Consider the following 24,087-nt stretch of genomic DNA (forward strand, 5'->3'; position numbering starts at 1 on the left):
GTGACAATGTAATCAACTTGTTGTTATATTGCTATAACTTTATAACTACAGTGCTATGGCTTAACAATGACTATACATACAAAGTGATTATGTTTACCCTCATTCTGTCTCTATTTGCATTCCTTTACATATGGAGCTGCATATTATTTGTGTATTTAAGGAAAATAGGAAGCAGTCTCTTCTTTTGACAGATCTCTGAACGCAAACACAGTAATTGTCAGACTCTGATGCAGAGGAGAGAGTGAAATGGATGGAGGGGGTGGAAAGAACTGTGAAAGGGAGGGCAGTGTGTGTGCACATGTGCCAGCAAGCGTGTGCACATGTTCAAATGATTGTGCATGAGAGAGAGAGAGAGAGAGAGAGAGAGAGAGAGAGAGAGAGAAGGGAGGGAAACAGAGAGCGCAAGCCATGTTTAATACACTGATCCTTAGCATCTTCGACATTGTGCTGGGTGGGAGAAATTCAAGAGACAATGAAATTCACAATCAAGAAAAATAACTGACACAAGGATTAAAGAAATAAGAATAGCTTTGACTTGCACCTCAGGAGTGCTGGTTTGTGCTCCTCTTCAGCCTCGTTATGGATACGTCTGCCTGATTGCGGATTGTGAGCGGAAGTCTGAAAGTTCTCGGGGATGTGAGCACTTGCGAAGGATGTACTAAGCTGAGCACTGCACGGCAGGATTTTTCAAGGTTGGAGTGCAGCTGCTGTCTCTAGCCACTGAAAAGAGAACCTTGCGTACGAAGAGAACTGCCTCAGTTTCTCTCTCTCTCTCTCTCTCTCTTTCTAATTAAACAGAAACAAGCAGCATCCTTCAGTCCCAGGGTTTGCAATGGAAGACATCCAAAGGAAAAATAACGGAGCAGAACAAATTGGGAATTAAAAAAGTCAGGAGTAATCAAGGGAATCTAAAGCAAGAACATTAAAAAAGAAAACAAAAATAAGTTGATACCAGATTACATCTCAGGCTATTTTTTATTTTATTTATATTTTTGGTTTGTGTTGGGGGCTAATCTGAAAAGATTTGGTTGTGCATTGCTTTGCTTCAGCCAGTCTGTGGAGTATAGGATCACAAATAGCATTTCAAGGTAAGATGTTGTCTTGTATGTGTAACTAAGTGCAATTTAGGTCTGAGATTAGTGTACCTCAACGACAGCTGAAGAGAATATGAGGGAAGAATGTAAATCAGAGTTGTTTTTTGTGTTTTTTAATTACATATATTGATCTGTTAAATCAAAGTTCAATCAAATGACTCTTAAATGTTATTCACAGATCATGGTGCTATGCAGAGATTGTGATGGCCTGAGTTGATTTAGTGATTTTAATCAATGCTTCGGTCTGACATTAAATATGCTGTTGAACAAAGCAATTTATTCCTCCACACCTTTGTGGATATTACTGGGGTGTTGAGGGGTGGGGGCATGAAAGGGCATAATTACAGTGTGAGATTGTTCATATTTTGACGGAATCCCACTCATGAGACACAGGGTGTGTGTGTGTGTGTGTGTGTGTGTGTGTGGAGGGGGGGTGGGGGTGGGGTTGAGAGGATGGGTTCTGAGCAATGTCATTATGAAGGGGAATATTTATATCTATGCCTTCAGATGCTCTTTCAAATTTCAGAGTTGGCAGCCAATTGATTGTTGTCATTTTCAAAAATCTGTATATTTTTTAGTTCTCTCAGACATTTCCACACCCCACGTAATTACTTTTGCTTTAAGTTCTCACGCGGCTCTTCATGTGAAGCAATTTGGTATCCATCTCCTCTTGCCTCTGACCACATTTGAGAAAAGGAGGGGTGTGAAAAAGCATGCAGAGATTGAAAGCGTGATGGAGAGGGTTTGACAGCCTCATATCTGTGCTTCTTCACGCAAGTGAGGGCAGATGGAGAAGGGATGGAATATGAATTTATCTGCAGATTGAAGGACAGGCATTCAGTTTGGGCATGAATGTCTTAAAGCTTTTGTGGAGTGTGAGAGCTCCCCCTCTTTCCCATTAGTAGTGGACAAGTGCCCCCTTCTCCCACCCCCTTGTAGGAGGTACTGAAATATTCATGATCGCATGCACATTTTGTTTTCCATAAAATATTTAAAATAATTGAATAATAAATAAACCTGGCTGTTGAAGCTGGTCCCTCTGTTATCCTCTGTCCATAGTGATGATTCTGTCTGCTCATATTACCGGTGCGCCCACTGACCAGCAGAGGACTTTACCTCTAGATAAAAAGGGATTAGGCATTCTGTTATTATGAGGAGTTTATATGGGAAAAGAGGAGAGAAACTGCTGATGATAAAGACAAAGTCATATAACTGTAAATCAGCCCTTATATCAGTATATGTTTGTGTGATCTTGTGAATAAGAGACAGAGAGAGATGCAGAGGTTTTCACACTGCATTCCTTTTACTTGAATGCTTTGGGAATGTGGTGAATGTTCTTGTCAGTAATACATGGCTCAATTCAGTTGAATTGAAAGAGAAAAGGGAGGCAGAGAGAAAGAAAGAGAGTGGGTGATGATGATGTCTGTGTGTTCTTGGTCTTTGATGTTTTATTGAGTGCTAACTGGGCAGGACTGATTCGCAGTCTCTGGGTCTGCTGGTTTGTGTTTGAAGAGGCAGCTCTGAAATTAAGAGGGCTGCTCGATTTACAATTACATTTCTTCTCTGCTTATGATCACTGATCCCTGTAGATCCTTTTAACCTGACAATCAGTAGCACAGTGTGTGTGAGCGCTTGTGTTTGCATGTGTGATGGGATTTTTGCACTCTAGACTGGAATGTAGAATACTTGACTCACGGTTGTTCGTGAAATAATGCTTTGCTTGTTACAATGCAGTTACTTTTATGAATATTTACCTCTCAAAGTTTTGTCTTTTTCAAACATTCATGTAATGTGATTTTGCAAAGCATACAGAACGATAGTATAAATAGAGAGCAATTTTTATGTGACAGCAGTAGCGTAGCCTGCCTGCTGTGTGTGTTATGACTTGGATGGAAATGAGAATCAACTGGCAGATGTAGCCACAGAAAAAAGCTTTTCAGTGCATCACCAGAACTGCTTGTTCCAAGTCTAGGTGACCACAGCCAGATGCATCAACACACATGGCAATGTAAGAAGGTTTGCCACTGCACTGAAGCTGATCCTCAACCACTTCTGAATGCACCCTTATGGCCATCTTTATAGCTTTGTATGTTAAATGTGTATCTGATGGCAGAAAATATAGGGTCAGGGGTTTAAAAATGTCCTGTGAACAAGAATGTAAGAGGCAAGGTCACTACAATGCACTCAGTAGTGATGAACAGGTAGATGCATGGACAAAGATGCTTTTATTGTGTACTTGATTGATTTTCTTTCAAATATAATTTCAAATCAAAGGTGTGCTGCCTCACACTGGATACACAGAAAGCACACTGAATTACACAGAGTAATGAAAATGTGTTCCTTTCAGTATACTCAACTGAAACAAGCTTTGGTTTTGGCTTCCAAACAGTAGCTCAAAGGCACATCCCAAGGCCAGAAACATTCTTCACGCAAGTAGGCAAAACGCAATGTGTAATTTGACCAACTACATTGTGCATACGTGTATTCTTTTATTACTGTGGTGGTAACAAACTCAAAGGCTAGCGCCCTTTGCGGCCACGCTAAGAATGCGTTATGAATTGCATTCTAACACATTTAGAGCTAAATTAGTCTGAAATTAGTCTAGGCTTACCGAAATTCAAATCAGTCCATCCCAGTGGCCAAAGCTGAAAGTATTTTTGAATGCATGGGCATGGGTGAGCTCCAGTTTCTTTGTGAAATCTCATCAAAATGGTGCAAAAAGCAATCTGAATCATAAGTGGTAAGTGATGTAATACAGTCAACATGAATGCATATATTAATTACCCAAACCCCAACCCTTAAAGGTGCAACATGTAACAATTTTCATGTAATATTCACCTTTTTTTTTGTTTTTTTTGTGATGTGTGAATGGCTTGTAACGCAACTTTAAAAATGTGCCCTTCCCGGACTTCCTGGGTTGCCTATTAAAGCCTGTAGACTGATTTTCATGCGAAGGGAGCAGGTCGGTTTGCCAGGAAAATCCAAAGGATGTGATGTTTATGCACGCTCCTGAGAGCCTTGCCTCAGTAATAGCTTCTCTTCCGCGTCAACAGACAGTCTGCAACACTAGGTAACATTATCTTAGAGATGGAATCCAGCAAACGTCCAGCATTTAAAAACATTTATCTACTGATTCCCATCTGGCTAAGCGGGAACGTGATCATGGTCGAGCGAAAACTAGAGTGAACATCGGCAGGGCATTTGATTCCTGGAGGGAACTTCGTTCGGTTTTGGGGATCAAAACCAACCCTGAATTGGCGTTCTTCTTATTGGACAGGTAAGCTTACATAACTGCAAAGCATGTGAAATACAGTATAGTGCCATTAGGATTGATCTGTGTAATTTTAGCTAACTTGATCTTGCCTGCTAACGCTGACGAATTGCAAGCTACCTTGCTTCATAACTTTAAAATAATTTCAACGATCTTCTCTTTATACTAAAAGTCAGGTATACAGGATACATTTAAGCAAATACGCTGGTTTCTTGATCGTAGTACAACATATGACATACAAAACATATAATAATTCAACATAACAGTGCAGTGCAACAATAAACTGGTAGTATGTAGCTGTATGTGTGTATCGGTATGCTATGTTAGCTGATAAGTAGTTTTAGTTTAGTCTCAAAGTTTGTAGTAAAACAATCATAAATGTGTAATTTTAATTATGCTACCTCATCTGTCAGCATGATGCCAGTGAATCATGTTCAATCTCTTTGTACGTTACGTCATTGCTTGCTCGCGTCTCTATGGAGTGTGTGCACGAGCGCAAGCACGAGCAAAAGGTAGCTGGCTGCAGTTCACTTAATGACCACATGTGTCATTAATAACAAGGGTTTCTGAATCTTACATACTGCACCTTTAACCTAACCATCAGTGGAGAAAAATGTAAAAATCAAATTAGGGGTTTCACAGTGGCTCAGTGGTTAGCACTGTTTCCTCACAGCAAGAAGGTCCCCAGTTCAAGTCTTGTCTCACCCAGGGCCTTTCTGTGTGGAGTTTGCTGTTCTCCCTGTGTTGCATGGGTTTCCTTTTGGGTGCTCTGGTTTCCCCCACAGTCCAAATGCGTGCAGGTCAAGTGAATTGGAAACTCTAAACTGCCAGTAGGTGTGAGTGAGAGTGTGAATGCGTATGTCTGTGTGTGTTAGCCCTGTGATGGACTGGCCACCCTGTCCTGTCTAAGATAGCTGCAAGAGGCTCCAGCATTATCCTACATAGGACAAGCGGCTATAGAAGTTGGATGGATGTATTAGAGTAAAAATGCAACCTCAATATAATGCTCACTATTGTTTATGTGAATGTTAGGGATGTGCCAGAAGCAAAAATGGGGGATGCCACTTGTTAGTAATTCGACTGAATGTGGTTGATTTACGTTGTTACTTTCAGAAGTAACAATTCGATTTCCTGTGCAAAACATTTGTGTTCACGTAATTGCATGTTTTGGGCCTAAGATCTTTACTTTGTACTTAAGAATACTGCTTTGCAAGTCCTTTATTATTATTATTTTCTTTTTTTTAAAAAAGGGGGAACAAAAACATGTGAGTTAAATCAAAGGGAGATCAAATATATTAAATACAACACAATTCAGTAGGACAAGAGCTCTTGCTACCTGAGAGAGATGATTCAGCCTTTGTGGTTATATTTACAGTGATCCCATTAGGAGAAAAAATATATAAATGCTTATTGTTCCATCAACATTTGTTTTCAGCTTTTTGGAGACAGTGACTTTTTAGTGACTCCTTCCCTCTCACAAGAGTGCTTGGATGACTCTGTCACAGGGCTTTGCTATCAGTTCATTAGTGCACATCAGGTTGATATATATTGGCATGGCCACCACAAAAACAGTCATGTCCACTACTTGCTGCCAGTCTAGATTGTAGAAAAAATGCTCTAAATTGGACACTGGCCCCATCTGCCGTCTTCCGGTGCTTGTTGATTTGATCCCTAAGGCAAGTGTAGACTTTTGAATGACCGCAGATATGTATTGCGCATAGACTAATTTTAGCAGTGATCTGGCAGTACTGTTTTTTTTATTTATTTATTTTTTATTGGCATATTGCACTTACAGCTCTCTACTTCCTAAAATATATTTATCAGTATATTCATATAACACATGTGGATGCTATACACAGACAGATAATAGAGCTAATCCTCAAGGGTCTCTGAAGTCTGGTGGAAAGCAAGCTGGCACTAAGCACATGATGCTATCAAAGTTCTGCCAAATTTTGAAAATGTATCAGTTATGTACGTAACCTCGGTTTCCTGAGATGAAGGGAACGAGACATTGCATCACTAAGCTGAAGCTATGGGGAGTGTCCTTCTACACAACCTAGTTGAAACCCTTCTACAATAATGGCAATTCTAAAATTGGCTATGGTGTTTAAGCCACGCCCTTTAAGGTGCAAAGCTGTCCGATATAAAAGCGGGCATGCAAACACCATTCCTCAGAATTTTCTGACTGAGGGACAAAGATTGCATTGCTCGCACCGCAAATAACTCAGAGTCTGTAGTGCGGCCAGCTTATGCATTGTCTCATTCCCTTCATCTCAGGGAACCGAGTCTACATATGTAACCGAGACGTTCCCATACAATTCAGTTCACTTGACATTGTGTCACTAAGCTGATGCTATGGGGAACAGAGTCCCATCATGCTGCACTACACGACATAACACTCCCAGAGAGGAAACAGTCCCATGGGACGGCGACCGACATGAGTATGCCACAAGTGAATGACCCTAATAGTGAGCCAGGAGGGGAACACTCAGAATGGATATATGAACTATAGTCATATGGTATGAATTAACCCCTTCACGAACCCAGTCGGGAAGGAAGTTTTATTTATAATGAAATTGCTTGTGACTTTGGGAAATACAATGGTCTGAATGCAGGCAGTTGTGTAAAATAACGGGGAGCCCATACTTAAAAAGTGGGGCATAAGTATATTTTTGTCCAATGAAATAGCAAGCGCTATCGCGAGAGGACTTACGATGAGACAAACGTTACGTCTAGGTTGTAAATCCTTGCAAATGTGTTTGAGAAGACCATCCTGCTACAAAATATATGTCTTGTAAGGACACACACTTCGTCCATGCCCATGAAGAGGCCATGCCTCTAATTGAGTGTGCTTTAACACCAATCGGAAAATTCACACCCTGCGACTCGTAAGCCAGGGCGATCGCATCAACGATCCAATGAGAAAGTCTTTGCTTATAGACAGATATTGCTTTCGTGCATCCTCCATAGCACACAAAGAGTCAGTCTGAACTGGCGGGTGCGCTCAACATATGTGTGTAGTGCTCGCACAGGGCATAACAAATGCAAAGACTGTTTGTGGTGATGGGGGCATGGTCATGTGTTTGTCTGTGGGAGAGAGAGAGCGGTAAGGCTCATCACCTGGGTTATCATTATCTCTAACACCTGATTCTTGTTGTAGTGATGGAGGAGGGAGACATAAAAGGCACATGAGGCATCAGAGTGGAAGAGAGAGTCCAGAGAGAGAGACTGTACTGGTGTGTGCTCGATAGAAGCCTTTACTCATTTGTGTGTGTGATTACTTGGCCACTGAGTGCCTTTTTGTTTAAGTTTTATGAACGATTCTGAAGAGTTATAAAAATACTCACATTGACAGTTCACTGGCTCCTGACTCCTTCATTGCCCAGACAATGAACCTTTCACACTGTTCCTCACCCAAACTGAATGGAGGAGGGAAAAAGGCTTGAAGGTGAACCACCTGCGCTCTGAAGGGTGTGGTTAAAACCTTAGGCACATAGCCTTTTCTGGGATTGACAGCGGCTTTTTAAAGACCCGGACCAAACTCCAGACATAAATTGTCGACTGACAGTGCTTGCAAATCACTGACCCATTTTACTGAGGCCAAAGCCAGCAGTAATGCGGTCTTAAGAGAAAGCACACACAATTAAGTAGAGTCCAGAGGCTTGAAGGGGGGCCCCGCGAGTGCTTTTAGGACCAAAGTTAGGTCCCATGTTGGAACTGTAGCTGAGCGAGGGGGATTTAGCCACCTCACTCCCCTAAGGAACTTTATGAATAAGGTTATAGAGGTGCCAGCTTCAGGTGCATTATACTCAGATATAGTCGGCATGTAAACTTTGAGCATTGATGGAGTGAGCCCTGCGTCCAGTCGCTCTTGAAGAAATGTAAGAATTTTAGGTATGGGGCAGTTCACCGGGTCTTTGCCGCGTGATAAGCACCAATTAGTTAACACATTCCATTTCAGTGCATAAAGGCATCTCGTAGACAGAGCTCTAGCCTGTAAAATGGTGTTCATAACTGACTGAGACAGTTCTGGCACATTTAATGTGCTCCATTCAGGGGCCACACATGCAGGTTCCACAGCTTGGGCTGGGGATGCCAGATTGTGCCCTACGCTTGAGAGAGGAGATCCCTCCTCAACGGCATTTCCCATGAAGTGCCGTCCAGAATCTCTAGCATTTCTGGAAACCAGGACTGATTGGGCCATTTCGGCGCAACCAATAGAATCGTTTCCTTGTCCTCTCGGACTTTGCATATGACAGATTGAAGGAGGCACAGCGGGGAAAATGCATATTTGCATTTTGCAGGCCATTTGTGGGCCATTGCGTCCACTCCTAGGGGAGCTTGGGACTTGGAGTACCAGAGGGGACAGTGGGTGTTTTCCACAGAGGCAAAAAGATCGATCTCCGCTTTGTTGAATATTTCCCAAATCCTCAGGACTGTCTGAGGATGAAGTCTCCATTCGCTCCTTGGCGTGCATTGCTCCTTGGCATGACAATAGGTCTGCACCATAATTCAGACAGCCTGGGACATACAGTATGTCGCCCGCAGGGAGAGGAGATTACTTTCGCTCCACAGGAGGAGGCGACATGTCAGTCTCATCATTGGCAGAGAACGAATTCCGCCTTGGCAATTTATGCACGCCACAACTGCCGTGTTGTCAGAGTGAATCAGAACATGATAATTCTCTATTTCGGATTGAAAAGCCTTCAAGGCCAGGAAAACAGACGACAGCTCCAGGCGGTTGATGTGCCATGCCCTCATCACACCTGGCCAGGTGCCGAAAGCCGGGTGTCCGTCACATATTGCCCCCCAACCTGCGTTGGAAACATCCATGGTCACCACTTTCCGCAAGAAAATCTGCCCCAGCATGACACCTTGCTGGTTGAGGCCAGGAGCTGTCCAAGGTGCTAGAGCAGCTAAACAATGGCGAGATATAGTGATGTGCATGCGCCCTTGGTGCCAGACATGTCGTGACACATGGTGCTTGAGCCAGCACTGAAGAGGTCTCGTGTAAAAGACCTAATGGAATAATGGCAGATTCTGCCGCCATAAGCCTCAATGCTTTTTATAACAGCTCCAGTGGAAGTGTTCTCCCCAGTTTGCACTAAGACAGACATTGGAGAATAGCCTGAATGCACTCACTTGTGAGATGCTCACGCTCACTCAGCAAGTCCCTGTGCCCGCATAACAGAACCTCTGATTGGGCAAGTAATGGCCAATCACTGAGGCAGTTCAAAATGCATATGCCGCTCAGTTTCAGAGGGTCGAGTAATGCATCGATGCATTTTGTGAACATGCGAGGAGCCAGGGATAACTCGAATACAAATCTCAAAAACATCCTGTGATGTGGTAAAATTTGAACATGAAAGTACACGTCTTTCAGATCTGTCGATGCAAACCAATCACGTGGGCAGCTGTGCGATAAGATCTGTTTTTGAGTAATCATTTTAAACGGGCGCTTCACAAGAGCACGATTCAAATGATCTAAAATTGGCTGAAGCCCGCCGTCTTTCTTTGCCGTATGAGCTCGCCATGTATCTGCATAATGGGACAGAGAGCGATTTGGGCCATGGCTTGCATGGCTTTACCGGTGGCTCAGCGTGACTTTTGGCCACCATCATGTGGAGTGCTGAACCAGCTTGGCCTGCTGCTGAGTATGCTTTTCTATGTATGCTCGCAGGGCATGTGCTGGCATGAGGTCCACCTCAAATTCATCCTGCTTGACCTCGAAGGTGAGAGGGTGCGGGGGGCTGAGTGTCCCTCAGAACAAGGGCAATTTGTGAGCAAAGCGTCTTGAGACTCATGCCCTCACAGTGAAGGTAATCTGTCTCCATGAGAGCTGCCTCTGCGTGGGTGCGACCCAGACAGCGAACGCAGCTCTCATGTTAATCTGATGGCGGGATGTGTCCCTCGCATAAGGAACACTTATGGAATGACATCTTTGAAAAGACGCGAACATGTAAGCGGCTCTTACATATAGCAATAGCAATACAGGATGCACAGGCCGAAACGCTGTGAGGAGCAGGTGTGTCGCTTAAGTGAGGACCCGTTCACCAATGAATCGTCAATCGGCGAGGTGTAGAATGTCCGCCGGAACACTGTAGGGGAGCGGAGAGACTTCTAACCTTGTGAAGATTCCATCCGCTGGCTTGTGTATTTTGAAGGCAATAAATGTAGAGGGCTTCTAAGATAAGAGATGAATCGTTGTCTTGAAGGAAGAAAATTCTGAGGAATGGTGTTTGCGCACCCACTTTTATACCAGAAAGCTTTGCACCTAAAAGAGCGAGGCTTAAACACCATAGCCAATTTTAGAATTGCCGTTATTGTAGAAGGGTTCAACTAGGTCAGGTAGAAGGACACTCCCCATGGCGTCAGCTTAGTGACGCAATATCAAGTGAACTGAATTGTAAGGGAAAAAATTGTTTAAAAATACATCAGATGAAAATCCTGACCTCCTTGCTGCCTACATCATGTTTTAAACCATGTTGATGCATGTTAAGTATTTTGGATTTCATTTCAACTCATTTCATTTCGAAGTATTTGCATGGTGAGAAAATTCTCAGGGATGACTTGTTCACTCCATATCTAGTTCCTCTTTCTTTTTATTTCTCTGTGCTATACTAGTGTTGCCTCATATTGTATAATAAAAACCTTCAAAAGTCAAAGAGCTTCAATTAAAAGCCAAAGACAGTCTGCTAAGTCTTCCAGGGTCTGTTTCAAACTGAAACATAGCCTTCAGCAGTGCTAACTTAAGAGGACGTCTTCCATCCTGTTTCCACCCCAGCCCTGAGATGTGTGGGGTGCTTGGGGGGATGGATTGGATCATGTGGTCTGATAGGGCTGAGGCGTGTTGTTGCTCAGTTTGAGAAAATGGTAGTGAAGGGTAGAGGACAATGTCAGCAGGTGCTTTGGGGAATGCATGGCTCTGACAGCACTGGTTCTGGAGCTATGGAAATGGACCAAAAGTGGCTGACAGTGACCCTGACACCCATGATACCTTTGCAGGCAACCTCCTGAGCTGGTGTGCACAGGCCACTTCAAGCTAATGTGGTACACGTTTTTGAGAGGGTGTTGGTTGACAATAAGTATTATCAAGGGTCATGTGTGTGATTGTATAGAGAAGAACAGTGGAATTAGAGGGTATTGTAGCTGTGGGTGAGGAGAGAAGGAGAGAGAACCTGAGAGAGAACCTAAATGAGGTCAGTCTCCCCTTAGGTTCTCTGACTGCATAACAAAAAAAAAAATTCTGACCTTCATCTGAAGTCCATTGCCTTTGGTAGCTTTCTGAATCAATTGAAATGGTTCAAGTTTATGCACAGTGTTAGGAGACATTTTTAAAAGAGTTATTCAAACGATAAGCGGAGGAAGCATAGGCACAGTGCACAAATACCTCCAAGATTTTGAAATTTAAATGCCTGCTATGTCTTTAAATGGCTTTTAACATACAGATGCAGAACTAGTCATCAGAAAACCGGCCAATCAATTGTTGATGATAGATAGTTTATCTAGAATTGTTTTCTTGATCTATTTTTATTTTATTTATTTTTTCTATTTATTTATTTTTTTATTTTATGTATGTATGGACAGATAGATATTTTATAAGTTTCCAAATTTTTTAGCAGTGGTGTTTTTATCAGGTAGTTGTGCTTAAAGTAGTTCACCCAAAAATGAAAATTCTCTCATCATTTACTCTCCCTCAGGCCATCTCAGACATGTATGACTTTCTTTCTTCTGCAGAACACAGATTAAGATTTTAGAAGAGTATTTTAGCTCAGTAGGTCCATATAATGCAAGAGATTGGGTGCCAAAATTTTGACGCTCCAAAAAGGACATAAAGGCAGCATAAAAGTAATCCATAAGACATAAGGCTTAATAATTAAATTAATATCTTCAGAAGTGATATGATAAGTGTGGGATCAATATTTTAGTCATTTTTTACTATAAATTATCATCCCTGCTCAGTCAATCTCCACTTTAACTTTCACATTCTTCTTCTTGTGTTTTTGGCGATTCACATTCTTTATGCATATGCCCCGTACAGGGCAGGGAGAAGAATTTCTAGTAAAAATATTGATTTGTTTTCTCACCCACACCTAACATATTGCTTCTGAAGACATTGATTTAACCACTGGAGTCATATGGATAACTTTTATGCTGAGTTATGTGATGTTTGGACCTTCAAAATTGTGCCAACCATTCACTTGCATTGTATGGATCAAAAGAGCTGAGAAATTCTTCTAAAAATCTTCATTTGTGTTCTGCTGAAGAAAGAAAGTCACACACATCTGGGATGGCATAAGGGTGATGTAACGTTGCTAGCAGTAACAGGCAGATGAAGACGATGAAGTGTGAAGAAACCAAGTGCAGTTTATTTACAAAATGAAATCCAAAATGAACAAACAAACAACTTGACTTGACTACGTTACACCAAACAATACTTGACCCCCGACAAGGGCAAACATGAGGGCTTAAATACATGAACATGCGTGAAAATGACCACCAATCAACATAAAGAACTAATGATCAAAAACCAATGATTAAATAGAACTGTAAACAAGATAACAAGACTAATAAACTTTAACCAATGAAAAGACAAGACTGCTAACAAGATACTCAAACATTGAACCAATGAAAACAAGACACATGAACAGGGGAAACACATGACAGGATCACATGACAAGATCACATGTGGGAACAGGAAATCATATGACATGAACACATGACTTAAAACAGGAACTAAACTATTAAAATAAAAGACATGAAATCAAAACATGAACAAAAACACATTTAAACATGACATATCCCCCCACAAGAGGTGGCTCCCAACACCCAAACATAAACAAACAATAGTGTTCAATAGGGAGCTGGGGGCGGGGGGGTCCTTGAAACATGGCTTGGCGAGACAGGGTGTGCAGCAGGAGACCAGGGCGGAGCCAGTGGCCAGAGAAGTGGCTCCAGGAAGAGAGCGGGGTCTGGCGGTTTGAGTGGCGACTCCAGGAAGGGAGCAGAGTCCGGTGGTTTGGTCGCAGGAGGTGGAGACTTAGGGGACGGAGCTGAGGGAGGCTGATGAAGGCAGGTGGAGCCATGGAAGGTGGAGCCATGAGAGGCTCGGGGGGGTGAAGCCATGGAAGGCGGAGCTATGAGAGGCTCAAGGGGCGGAGCCATGGAAGGTAGAGCCGTGAGAGGCTCGGGGGGTGAAGCCATGGAAGGCGGAGCTATGAGAGGCTCAAGGGGCGGAGCCATGGAAGGTAGAGCCGTGAGAGGCTCAAGGGGCGGAGCCATGGAAGGTGGAGCCGTGAGAGGCTTGAGGGGTGAAACTGGAGAACTTGGAGCCCGGAGAGCAGCTGAAGGCTCAAAGGGCCAGGGTTGAGCCAGAGGCTCGGAGGACCAAGGCTCGCCGGAGGCTCGGAGGACCACGGTGGAGCTGGGGGATCGGAAGACTGAGGCGTAGCCAGTGGGGCTGAGGACCAAGGCGGAGCCGTAGGGATGAAGGTCCCCGGTGGAGATGAAGGATTGGAGAGCCAAGGCGTAGCCAGAAGATCGGAGAGCCAAGGCGGAGCCAGGTTACCAACAGACCAAGGAGGAGCTGGAGGGACGAGGAACCCCCGGTGAAGCCAATAGGCTGGAGGAAAACGGTGGAGCCGAGGGAACATAGAGCTGAGGTGATGTCGAGGGATTGGAGGGCCAAGGCAGAGTCCAGGGCTCAGAGGGCCTAGGTGGAGTCGGAGGGTCAGAAGTTCCCCTTGTCTGAGATGTCACAGGGGGCGATGGTTGAGCCGGTGACTTGGGGGGAACCGGCTGATCAGGAGGAGGAGGAGGAAGAGTACTCAGGGTGGGCACAAGGGCGGGAACCAACTCCAGGTCTAATAGCTCCATGAAAGCTGGCTCTGGGAAGAATGAGGCTTGCAATGCTGGCTCTGGGATGGATGAGGCTTGCAGTGCTGGCTCGTTGGCCGTGGCAGGCATGGATGCTGGACCGTGGGGCAGAGGTGGGCCTGGACCGTGGAGGAGAGGCGGGCCTGTGACATGGCATGGAGCAAACTGAAGCTTGGCTGTGACAGGGCATGGAACAGAATGAGGCTTACCTGTGACAGGGCATGGAGCAGACTGAAGCTTGCCTGTGACAGGGCATGGAGCAGACTCAGGCATGGCTGTGACATGGCATGGAGCAGACTCAGGCATGGCTGTGACATGGCATGGAGCAGACTCAGGCATGGCTGTGACATGGCATGGAGCAGACTCAGGTGTGGCTGTGACGTGGCATGGAGCAGACTCAGGCATGGCTGTGACATGGCATGGAGCAGACTCGGGATCTGGGGCAGAAGGTGGCGCAAGCTCTGCAACCATGACGTGGCACTCTGGCTCGGCGACCATGATGTGGGACCCTGGCTCGGCGAGCTTGACGGAGAATTGTGGCGTGGCAACCTTGATGGGTGACTCTGAGGTGGTGGTCATGATGGTGAACTCTGACGTGGTGGCCATGATTTTGGGCTGTGGTGTGGTGATCATGACAGTGGGTTCTGCCATGGCAGGTGCTGTGGAATTGCTGAGTTCCTCATCCACAGTTCCAACAGTGAAAGAAGAACCACTCAGCATAAGAGCATAGTCAATGTAGTCTATAAGTGTCCCTGGAACACTGCCTTCAGGCGTCAGATAAATGTCATTCAGTCCATTTCGAAAAATGTCCTTGAGGGCCACCTCATTAAAATCCACATGGTAGCAAAGTCCACAAAACTCCTCTACATAATCCTCCAGGGGACGATTCCCCTGGAGTAAATGAAGAAGACTAACTGCTGGGTTCATGGTTGGGAGGTCAGGTATTCTGTAACATTGCTAGCAGTAACAGGCAGATCAAGACAATGACGTGTGAAGAACCCAAGTGCAGTTTATTTACTTGACTACGTTACACCAAAACAATACTTAACCTCCGACAAGGGCAAACATGAGGGCTTAAATACATGAACATGCATGACAATGACAGCCAATCAACAGACAGAACTAATGAACAAAAACCAATAATGAGACAGAACTGTAAACAAGATAACAAGACTAACAAACTTTAACCAATGAAAAGACAAGACTGCTAACAAGATACTCAAACAATGAACCAATGAAAACAAGACACATGAACAGGGGATCAGGGACACAACAGGATCACATGACAAGATCACATGAGGGAACTGGATATCATATGACATGAACACATGACTATAAAACAGGAACTAAACTATTAAAATAAAAGACATGAAATCAAAACATGAACAAAAACACATTTAAACATGACAGGTGAGTACATAATGAGATCATTTACATTTTTGGGTGAACTATTCCTTTAAGCTGTTAGACAGTTTACAGAGTAAAACCTTCTCGGAAAAGTTGTTTCTGCCATAAGCATTGATCAGGACTTGCTTTGTGAGTGTTTGGTAGCATGGTTAGAATGTAAACAGGGACAACTGTCTACACCTTTTCTTTAATAATCTCCAGATAATTAAAACTAAACCATACATTGTGCCAGAGTGAGAGTCTCATGGCATATGCATGTTCATGATGCTTATAAAAAGGGCCAAAATGCAATAAGCTGAAAATGGACTATAAAGCAGCAGGCCTCCACGTTTTAATGTGATATTGGCTACTATGCCTAAACCCAACCAATTAACCAATCCATGACGTTGTTTGTGATAGTAGATGCATTTTATTAATAGGGAAGCAATGATTGAAAGTGACCATTTGAAACAAATGATGGCAATTAGGGCTTTAACACAGTCATTGTCTGAATGGGCTGAAAGCGTAGCACAGAAAACCACAACGGTGGCTCCTGAAATGATCACTCCAATGGTATAACCAAACTATGACATGTCTGGTCATCATTTAATGGGTGGAGAAAGCCTGTAATTTTTTTATATATATATTTCTTTTTTTTCTTTTTCTTTCTTTTTTTTTTTTTTTTTTTTTTTTTTTTTTGATTATCCAAACTCTTTGATATAACCCAGTTGTGCAGATTTAAATTAGAGAGCACAGCAATGTAGGTCAATGTTTTTGTTGTTGTCAGCTGTTTTGGAATAGTTTGATGACCGTTTTCTTTCTCTTCACCTTCAGCTTCAATGCTGTTGGTGATCCTTATTTAGGTTATTGACTGGCTTGTTCTTTAGAGCACAGAAAAGTGCTGCATCTGTTCTTGCAGGGTGTGATGCTTATCCATACAGTTACAAACTTAAGCTCAGAGGTGGCGTGAACTAATTGACTGGTCTGGAGGTAGTAAGTCTTACTCCACAGGAAGGATTAGGGCAGGGTTACAAATACTATATATTGGGGCTAATAAAATAAAAGAATAATGAGTTTGAAATAAAAACATCTCCATTAAATTTTTTGTTGCCTCATGAATACAGCACCTAGCTTTATAAAAATAATATTCAATTGATTCTATTCAAAATAATCGATCAACAAGCCACTGCTTTATCTATTCAGTTATGCACAGCATAGAGTTCATGTAGGCAATTCAGATAGCACGCTCTGTTGAGAGATATTTAACTAGGGAGATGAGTGGTGTGTTAAATCTGAAAAATGGCTTGTTGAGAAAAAGCTGCCTGAGGGAGGTTGTGAGGATGTCACTCCATTCCAGCTCAAGCATTTCCTTTAAAAGTACTTTGGTTTAATGTTTGCCAACCCTGAATTTTAACTGCATATTTTTCACCATTCATGCCAAAGGGTGTGTCATTACGAGAAATATCTGTTCAGATGAATGAAACCAAAATCTGGGAATGGCAACCAACATCATTTTGTAAAGGATATCTATGGCACTTCTGCTTGAAATCAGTGGTATGCAACTATGTACAGCATTATCAAAGTGTCTTTTCATGATTTTGCATTGCTGCGTTTTAACTCCATGGATTGGATGCACTCTGGATGTTAATATGCATTTACAGAAGCTTGAGAACAAAGCCACAGCATCTAAATCATGACCTTTAGCTCAAGTCGAACAAGCAGTGCTCCCATTGTCAAACTGTGTAATTTCTACCCTTGGATGCCAGCACAGCTCGAAATTATAAATCAATGAAGCTGCATTACTGAGGACCCCCGGGCCCCTGGGTTTAACTTAGGATAGAATAATGGGCGGTGGGGGTCAAACGGAAGGATGTGGGGAAATGAGGCAGGGGGAGACTTCCTGGGGATGCCGTTGTTTTGTATAGCTCCCAATGCTGTGGAAGGCATCCAGAGGGGAATGAGGAAAGAAAGAGGCTCTTATCGAACTCTTACAGACAGAGCATAGACTTTCAGTATGCGTGTGTGTGTGTGTGTGTGTGTGTGTGTGTGTTTTTTTTTTTTTTTTTTTTTTTTAATTTAGCAAATTTCTATGTAGCATCAGTTCCTGCCCTCACTTAGTTGCTGCATAATGAATTGTCAACAGAATTATTTTCCTGACAAACAGTGATAGACAAATTATATTAAAGTACCAAGGAATTTCCATAACATGAAAAAAATTAGCCAAAAAATTGCATGTGGACCCTTTTCTTGAAACACACATTTGTTGTCATCTTATCCAAAGTTTTCCTGTTTTTAATTGTTACTTGACTGTTTTTTGGGTCCAGTCTGCATATGAAACAATCAATACCAGCATTCCAGAACAACAACCATTTTAAGTGTTAGTTGAAGTAAAAATGAGTCCTGGTTCAACTTGGGCAGTTGTTGTCATAACAACTCAAAGTAATTAATGCTATTAATGTTACTAACCTTGGTTAATAGCTTCATGTCATCCTCCCACTCAACAAACTTTGACAAGTGAGGCACTGTCAAAAACTGGTCACTGCAACTCTACTAGAAAGGCTTAGTACAAGTCAACATGGAGTAATTATATGTACAGTTTCCATAGGTGGGTAGTAACACACTATATTTACTCTGTTACATTTACTTGAGTAACTTTAAAAAAAAAAAAAAAAAAAAAAAAGTACTTATAGAGTAGGTTTAAAAGTGGGTACTTTTTACTCTCACTCAAGTAAATTTCTAATGAAAATGTTTTGCTTTTACTTCGTTACAATGGGTAGCATTCCTGTCGTTACATTACTGGGTTTAATTTTAATTAATGAGTAATTTATTGAGAGATTTCTGAATGGGACTTTTACAACAGCGGAAGTTCACACAGCTGCGTGTGCTGTCACAGACTGTCACTCAAGCAGAGTCCATCACTGCTGCAGCATCAAGCTCTTCAAAGTGAAACACTTTCTTCGCTCCGCACAGTGAAAAAAGAATAGTTCCGTCATGCAGTGCCTTCATTTAACATCAAGACAAGCTGATATTTCAAGATTAAAATCTCAGCTTCAATTTAAGGCAACACGTCGAGGTAAGTTGTGGCTCTAATGCTAATGCGTGCTTTTCTGTGTAATGTAATGGTCATTTTCAGGGTGATTCTCTGACTGGGCTCTTATGACATCAGTTTTTAAGTGTACATTTTTAAATCAGTGCAGCAATATATCAGTGAGCTTTGTCCCTCGTCCCACATGTCATGAGCAGTATTTACACAGTTACCCCACGCCCTCGCGGGGATACTGGAAACTATCGCAGCTACTTCGGGCTGATTAACTGTATAAATCCATGTAAACATCCAAGTTAAGTGTACATGCTTTTTGCTCTGCCGTTCGCATGATTGACAACTGGAGCACGAACAGACAGCATTTCTGTGTGTGCAAAGCGAGGGGCATGAGGCGTGCGTGGGAGAGATGTGCAGGCGCGAGGCGATCATATGGCGAAGAGAGGCTGTATCCTATATAGTGAATGGTAGTGAGTGCACTATATCTCAGCAGTGAGTGAACGAAATGAGTGAGTGAATTTGGACGCTGATGTATACATCGAGCGTTGGAGCTCTGGGGCTGTCGCAGAAACAACGTCACATATGAACTTTTAAAATACTTGGGCCATACTTGTTATTGTTATTAAATTATATAGTGTGATGAGGAGGAGGGTGTGGCCGGGCCGTGATGGAGCATGGCCGGCACTGAATCAGCTGATCAGTGGGAGCGCGAGATATAGGGCAGGGCCGGAGATGCCATTTCAAGAGAGAGAGACGCATGTGGCCACGCTGCATGTGTGTTTGTGTGTCCATATGTTTTATGTTGTTTTAAGTTCATTTATACATAAACAGCACCAAAGTTATCATAACCTACATGTTTTAACCAAATATTTCAATCATCCACAGAATTATCATTTCCACTGTGTACAGTCTCCCGAGTTAAAATAATATCACCTCAGTGAATTATTTAGTAAATAAAGAATTCTTCATCTTAATGGAAAAATTCTGTATAAAATATAAATATAAAAAGAGTACATTTTAAAATGTATCTGTATGTTTTGCCTCTCTATATGTTGTTATTTTAATCAAGTAATGATTTGTCAAAAAGTAATTTAATACATTCAGCATTAAATAAAACATTGCAGGAGTGAAGGAAGCAGTGAACTCCCAGCTTGTATGTCTTCCACGCAGTGGATTATGGGCAATTAACCATCATTGAGTGTACATCAAATGTACACTCGAAATTAGAGTGCATTGTGTGTAAGAATGAGTGAACAAAAGTAGGGAACGAGTGGCTCACTGTGTCAGGGTGAGCAAGAGACAGACACAGTGGGTGTGGCGTCAAGCCTCGGAGAGGCATTTATTGGAAACAATAATAAACGTAAAAATGTCCAGAAGGAGTAACAAAGTGTCCAAGGGGGAATAGTGTTCATAATAAAGGGGGAATCTGGCATCCTCGTGGTGAACGGGGCTCCGTGAAAGGGGCGGGGTAGTTTTCATAGGAAAGCCCAGGCACGGGCTGGATCAGTCGGCCGCTCACGCTCCCCTCCAAAGTCCACAGCACGTGGGGTGGCGGCATCACTGGCGGCCTGTCTTCCCAGGCCAGTGGCAAGCATCTAGCCCATTGGCGGCAACATGAGCTGTTCACCCCCGGTGACTTATTACAACGTCCGGGAGTCCGAAGAATGGGTCCGGCAGCACATCCACTTGTCCGATCCCTCCCAGCTCTGGTCCTGGGCATGCGAGGATGCCAGTGTGTGCACACATGGAGATTTGAAGCCGGCTCCCTGAGAAGAGGTTTGCACTGCATTTTAAAGACAGTGGTGATGAAGCATTATCCCCATCAGGTGTGCTACATTCACCGCTGACCAAACGAGGCTTATTAATTATGCACCTCTTCTCGCTCTCCCGCCCAACTCCCGTCATGAGCCTGGCTGAAGGGCGGCCCTAAGAGGTGGGGAGACGATGACGAGCCAGAGGGGCGGATCATTCCTCCACATCAACCCCCCCCCCAAGCGTCACCCCGTCGGCACCTCCTCCCACGCTCACATTCAATCATGGAATCCAGAGCCGGAGGTGCACACTCTTTAGCCGCCCACACGGGAATGCTACATCCTCAACCAGGCCCTATGGTCGGAGTAGACGTAAGGGGGATACCTCTCCGGGCCAACTCCTCCTCTCACTCGCACCCAGGTGGGAACAGAGAAAAAACACAAATTAATATGACAGCCTCAGCCAGCTACAGGGTAAATGCTTATCAAGTGCCACTTACCCTTTGCTGCAGCTGGGAGGCCATCCTCATGTTTTCTCCATCCCACTCCAGGCTTTCCATCGAACCGGCGAATGAGAGGAAGAGTGACGTAACTGTTGGTGACCAACTGTGCTGTCTTTGCCCACAAAAGTGCCCGCATTCTCCACCACTGTGGCAGGGTGAGCAAGAGACAGACACAGTGGGTGTGGCGTCAAGCCGCGGAGAGGCATTTATTGGAAACAATAATAAACGTAAAAATTTCCAAAAGGGGTAATAAAGTGTCCAAAGGGGAATAGTGTTCATAATAAAGGGGGAATCTGGCATCCTCATGGTGAATGGGGCTCCATGAATGGAGCGGGGTAGTGTCCATAGGAAAGCCCAGGCACGGGCTGGGTCAGTCAGCCGCTCACGCTCCCCTCCAAAGTCCACGGCACGCGGGGCAGCGGCGTCACTGGCGGCCTGTCTTCCCAGGCCCGCGGCAAGTGTGAGGGGAAGGCAGCCCGGCATCTAGCCTTTCAGTGGCAATGTGAGCTGTTCACCCCCCGAGACTCATTACAACGTCCGGGGGTCTGCAGAACGGGTCCGGCAGCGTGTCCACTTGTCCGATCCCTCCCAGCTCTGGTCCTGGGTGTGCGAGGATGCCAGTGTGTGCACACATGGAGATTTGAAGCCGGCTCCCCGAGAAGAGGTGCGCACTGCATTTTAAAGACAGCAGTGATGAAATATTATCCCCATCAGGTGTGCTTCATTCACCGCTGACCAAACGAGGCTTATTAATTCTGCACCTCTTCTTGCTCTCCCGCCCAACTCCCATTGTGAGCCTGGCTGAAGGGCGTCCCTAAGAGGCGGGGCGATGACGACGAGCCAGCGGGGAAGATCATTCCGCCACACTCACTCAGAATTCAGACACTTCTACAAAATGGGGACACCCGAAATAGTGCACTATATAGTGGATAGGGGCGGTTTCAGACACAGCGAGTGTTCCGCGACCAGAGTTTGTGCCCTTCGCAGGCTGCGTACTCTGCGTTTAGAGAGCGGCAAAACTGCTGTACAGAACTAATGATCTAAATTTTTTCGACACTGAAAACTGTAATTACACTGAAATAAGAATCCATGCAGGAATGAAATAGCGAAAGTAGGCATTAATAAAGCATGATCTTGCTTTGGTTTATATTTCAGCATTATATATAATGTCCCTGTGGGACATTTTCACATTTTCACTGTAATAATTACTAGAACGGTTTCCAAACCTCTCTTCTTATTGACAAATTCATCCAGATCTGACAAGAGCCCTTAAAGGGATAGTTCACCCAAAAATGAAAATTATCTCATCATTTACTCACCCTCATGCCATTACAGATGTGTATGATTTTCTTTCATCTGCTGAACACAAATGAAGATTTTTAGAAGAATTTCTCAGCTCTGTAGGTCCATACAATGCAAGTGAATGGGTGCCAACATTTTAAAGCTAAAAAAAGTCAGCATAAAAGTAACCCATAAGACTCCAGTGGTTAAATCTGTATCTTCAGAAGTGATGTGATATGAGAATGTGTGGATGAGAAACAGATAAACAGATCACTTACACATTCTTCTTCTTGTGTTTTTGGTGATTCACATTCTTCTCTTCATATAGCCTCCTGCTTGGCTGGGAGAATGTCCAGCAAAAAATTACAAATATTGATCTTTTTCTCACCCACACCTATCATAACACTTCTGAAGACACTGATTTAACTACTGGAGTCTTATGGATTACATTTATTCTGCCTTTATGTGCTTTTTGGAGCATCAAAATGATGGCACCCATTCACTTGCATTGTACTGACCTACAGAGCAGAAATATTCTTCTAAAAATCTTCATTTGTGTTCTGCAGAAGAAAGGAAGTCATACATATCTGGGATGGCATGAGGGTGAGTAAATGATGCGATAATTTTCATTTTTGGGTGAACTATTCCTTTAAAGTGATATCTCAGCCATAATTTAATATTCTGTCATCATTTCCCTACCCTCATGTTCCAAACCCATGTGACCTTCTGTATTCTGTGGAACACAAAAGATGTTAGACAGAATGTTAGAGACTGACAGTCTCAGTCACAATTCACTTTTAAAATATGGAGAAAAAAAACATTCACTGACAGGAAATAGTGACTCAGGCAAACATTCTGTCTAATATCTCCTTATTGTGTTGCATGGAAGAAAGAAATTCATATGGGTTTGGAACAACATGATGGTGAATGATGACAGAATTTCCATTAATAATAATAATAATAATAATAATAATAATAATAATAATTCTGTAATACATGCTAATTGTGTATTATGTAATGGAATATAGGGGAGTTAACATCTATTATGTCATTTGTGAAAGTAACGAGTTACTCACTACTTGAGTACTCTTTTAATTGGATACTTTCTTACTCTTACTCAAGTAATTATTTATGTTAGTACTTTTACTTCTACTTGAGTAATTATGTTTTTTAAATAATTGTACTTTTACTTGAGTACAGTTTTTGGCTACTCTACCCACCTCTGACAGCTTCGGTCCTAGAGACAACCTTGAGCTATTATTGTTACTATTTAAACTACATTCATGCTTGCGCATATTCTCAATTTGGCAGCAAAGCCTGCTCAGTCGCTCACTAATTAGGTTTGTTAACCTCTTAAACAGAAACCACATATATTTTTAATCATTACTTTTCAATTATTACTTATCAGCTACTTTCCATAATTTTTATATCTTGTGTAAAAGCATTTTCTTTTCCCCCAACTGCTTTAAAGACTCCATCTCATCACAAACTTTTGTGCCATTCACCATAACTGCTTTCCATTTCAACACCATTGAACCTCATGATCCTTTAAAGGTATATTTGAAATTTAAAATAATTGTTTTACAAAGTCCAGCTTGCCTTTGAATATTTATTTCCCCAACTGCAGACAAAAAATTAGTCACCCATACTCATATCATCAGTGCACATACTTACTGGATATGCTCCAGTACTGCAGAAGCTGTGAAGAGCACATTTCTTACTGTACCTGTAACAACAGAGCTGAAAATATCCCAATCTCCCATTTGGGATTGCAAACTGCATCAAGCTGCCTTTGGCTGATGCCAGAACACTCCTAAACAAGTCCTGAATGTAGCTGCCAATGACATTTTTGGCAATATGGAATGTGGTATATCAAAATGCAGAG

General features: G+C 43.0%; 1 protein-coding gene across 2 annotated transcripts in view; it reads left to right on the forward strand.

Annotated features, from left to right (window-relative positions):
* The first annotated feature begins 440 nt into the window (after positions 1-440).
* The window catches only part of LOC127412679 (leucine-rich repeat and immunoglobulin-like domain-containing nogo receptor-interacting protein 2), a 522,983-nt gene continuing 499,336 nt past the window's right edge, over positions 441-24,087 (forward strand). For both annotated transcript variants that reach the window (XM_051649250.1, XM_051649249.1), the window contains exon 1: positions 441-1,088. The gene's annotated coding sequence lies outside the window, so the exon portion shown is untranslated. The remainder of the gene's footprint in view (positions 1,089-24,087) is intronic.

The sequence above is a fragment of the Myxocyprinus asiaticus genome, chromosome 22 (assembly GCF_019703515.2).
Source record: "Myxocyprinus asiaticus isolate MX2 ecotype Aquarium Trade chromosome 22, UBuf_Myxa_2, whole genome shotgun sequence".
Classification (NCBI taxonomy): Eukaryota; Metazoa; Chordata; class Actinopteri; order Cypriniformes; family Catostomidae; genus Myxocyprinus; species Myxocyprinus asiaticus.